Source organism: Euprymna scolopes, chromosome 3, assembly GCF_053919585.1.
Source record: "Euprymna scolopes isolate OS-2025 chromosome 3, ASM5391958v1, whole genome shotgun sequence".
Taxonomy (NCBI): domain Eukaryota; kingdom Metazoa; phylum Mollusca; class Cephalopoda; order Sepiida; family Sepiolidae; genus Euprymna; species Euprymna scolopes.
Genome location: NC_136484.1, coordinates 138,356,476 through 138,360,407, shown reverse-complemented (window position 1 = coordinate 138,360,407; position 3,932 = coordinate 138,356,476).

The following is a 3,932-nucleotide window of genomic DNA, read 5'->3' as shown; positions in this document are numbered from 1 at the left end:
AGATAGATAGATAGATAGATAGATGGCAAATTATAAAGGAAAAAACAAAATGATTTATATATCCATTAACGTTTCATCTTTATTTCAGGACTTTGTCTTGATAATTGATTTAGAAAAAAAAAATGCATACAAGTAGAATATTTGAAAATATTGCATATGTGTGTGTGTGGGGGGGGGGTTCTCCGATGCTTTAAATTCATAAAGTTGATAAAGCATCACGCCATCAAGTGGAGTTCGGGCTTTTAATTTCGCTAGGTCTAGCCACAACGATGAGTCGTAATGGGCGAAACAGTTGTGTGTGGAGAATTGTATTTCTCTAAATGCGTATTCTATTTACTTTGCCTCCCCACGGGACAGAGTTAGACACCAGGGTCATTTTTTAACGTGGAGAAAGGAACAAAAATAAAAATTGTCTTAGTCGTGAAGGATTTCTGCTCCGTTACTTTGATATGTATGTGTGATGATTATTTCAAGGAAGGCTAGCTTGTTAAAAAAAAGAGAGTAGGCGAGTGAAGGTTAGAAGACAGACGCGAGCGCGCACGATTCACACATTTGTTCGTGGGAGTGAGGCTTTTTTTTTTTTATTTCTTTATTCTGATCGGCATCATAATTAGTCGACATCAAACTGATGAATATATTCATTTAAAAGTTGCATATAAAAATATTTGCAGACAAAAAAAAAGAAGGGGAAAATAAAACGGGGAGGGGCATTATAAGCATTGTTTAATATTTTATTAATTCACTGTTTTTTACGATATGTTTATTTCTGTGGTTTAATTAACACTAGAATAGTTTGAATTTCTCTCGGGAAAAGCTGACCAGAGATTTTATATATATATATATATATATATATATATATATATATATATATATATATATATATATATGTGTGTGTGTGTGTGTGTGTGTGTGTGTGTGTGTGTGTGTGTATATATGTATATATATATATATATATATATATATATATATATATATATATATATATATATATATATATATATATATATATAGTCTTGTTTATAGTATTCCGAATTTTACTGGGTTTATATAACTGAAAATTCATTAATCTTATATATACCAATAATTTTTGAGCCAAAAAGAGATAGCTTAAACTGTAAGCTACAAAATTATCATATTTCATAATTGAGCATTTATATAATTGTTTTAACAAAAAACCAAGATATCGGGGGATGGATTTATAGCAACAAAAAGCATTATGTCGTTTGAAAATGTTCACAGGAACAGCCATTCGTCTGACTTAATGAAAAGAAAACACTTTAACAATGAAACATAATGAAAACCATTTCCCCCATAAGGAAAGGAAGACAAGCGAAAATATACCTATATCTCATCTTATAGGGGAAATGGTTTTCATTATAACTTACTAACTAGCTCTACCTACGTATTGTGCACTGTTGAAGTAAATACTTAAAGTTTACGCATAAATTTATACTTTCGTATATTAATTTAAAAGCAATGTCAGAATGGAGCTAGGTCGTTTGAACAATGTTTAACTCGGAATACCAGTCTCAGCAGCAGCAAAATAGCGTAACATTGAGAAGCGCTAACTCGGGGATCGAGTTTCTATCCAAGTTTGAGGTAGTTACTCATCTAGCCGCACTATTAAGCTGTGATACAGCGAAACAATACTATATGTGGATGACTATATATATATATGTGTGTGTGTGTGTGTGTGTTTAGTTGTGAGAATATATATATATATGCATATATGTATGTATATATATATATATATTCTCACAACAAAACAAGCATATATATATATATATATATATATATAAATATATATATATATATATATATATATATATATATATATATATATATATATATGTCTGTGTGTGATGAAAAACCAATCTTTCTGAGTCGGAACAGGTTCACTCCTAAGCACCAAATCCTACACGTGCAATAGGCTAAAAATCCTTTCAGTAATAGTTTTATATAACAATTATGATAATTCTTCAAAAGTGACTTGTGTTAACACTATACTGCAGTTTCACAGTAAATCCAATCGTCAGAAGTGCACTTCTATCAAACATGTCTGTATACATCTATATACGAAATCAAACTAGCCAGAATTGAAGAATGCCACCTGTATATATATTAATAACCAGATAACTCCTTTCCATCCTCCAAAAATCATCAGGAAGAACCAATGTTATCTATTATTTTCAATGCCATTTAGTAGAATGCAACTCCAATGATCACTGGTTGCTCTCAGTGAGAAATCAATGGTAAACGGCTGCGATAACGCAAATTCATTTGCAAATGTTATCGAAAGAGGTGGAGAGTACTGGTAATCTGGGAAGAGTTCGCAGAGGAATTTTTAGGGTGACTTGCATGAATAATAATAATAATAATTGACCTCTACTGGATGAGTATGAAGAGTACTGAGACATTATGAGGAGCCTTTTTGCCACCTAAATTTCAGTGAAGATCAATGGTTCTTGCCAGCGAGAAATCAATCGTAAGCCGCTGTTGAGGTAACGCAGTCATTTGCAAAGATTATCAGAAGAAGTGAAGAGTAATGCAAATCCAGAGAGACTTGTTGTCACTCAGACTCCAGAAGAACACCACCTGTTATTATCAGTGATTAATCTCTGAATGATGGCCTATGTGAGAAGTCCTAGTGAGGAAAAATAATAATAATAATAATAATAATAATAATAATAATAATAATAATAATAATAATAATAATAATAATAATCCCGACTGTGTGAAGGACACGAAAAAAGAACTAGAAAAATACATAATGCAAAACACTGAAAGGATAATTATAGCAGCGAAAGACACTGAAAAAAAAAACAACAAAACAGAAAACAGAGAGACAAATGACAAAACGGGAAAAGAGAAGTGGGAAGAGAAACGACTTCACGGAAGATTCGTAAGAATGACAAAAGATGAGAATAACGAAAACACCTGGACATGGATGCGAAAAGACATATAAACCGAGAAACTGAATCTCTGATAACTGCAGCACAAGATAACTCGATAAGAACCAACCATATCAAAGCAACAATCGATAAAACACAAGAAAACAGCAAATGCAGACTCTGTGGACAAAGAGACGAAACGATAAACCATATAGTAAGCGAATGCAGTAAACTAGCTCAAAAGGAATACAAAACACAGGCATGACCAAGTGGGGAGGGCGGCACACTGGGAATTGTGCAAACGACTGCATTTTGAGCGTACAGACAAATGGTACAAGCATAAACCCGCAACAGCACTCGAAAACGAGAACCACAAAATCCTATGGACATGGACATACAGACGGACAAACAGACGGACAAACCCAGCTAGTTTAAAAAAAAAATAACATATCTCAATTATTTTTGGGCTTCACAAATATGCACATGAGAAATATATATTATTACTAGGATAAAGATGCAAAGTAATAATGAAGTGAAAGTCAAAATTTCAAAATTCAAAAATATATAGCTCAAAGCTCAAACCGGGTAAATATAAACCAAACTACACACAAAGTCGCACACAGACGCACATATGTATAGTCAGCATGACCTTCTTTTGGTGCAACTCTGGATTCGGAAAGTGTCGTAGAGCTCCGTCGAGAAACGGGTCGTTCTTGTTGCGTAAAAGAATGGAAGATAACACTTCATAACGACGAGTTTGGTTGTCGTTCATTCGTGAGGAATACATTTATCAAGTTTTTGTCTTTCCAATCTCTCTTAAGTGATTGGAAATCGTTGTATACGTTATGTCTAATTCAGAAAGAAGTTCTCGAACAGTTGTGCGTGGATTGGCTTCGACTAATGCTATTAATTTATTGTTGTCAACATCCAATAGCCGACCACTACGCTCATCTTGAAGACTCTTGTCATCGCCACAAAATTTCTTAAACCACCATTGTACTGTGCGTTCAGAATTAGTTCCTGGGCCAAATGCTTCATGTA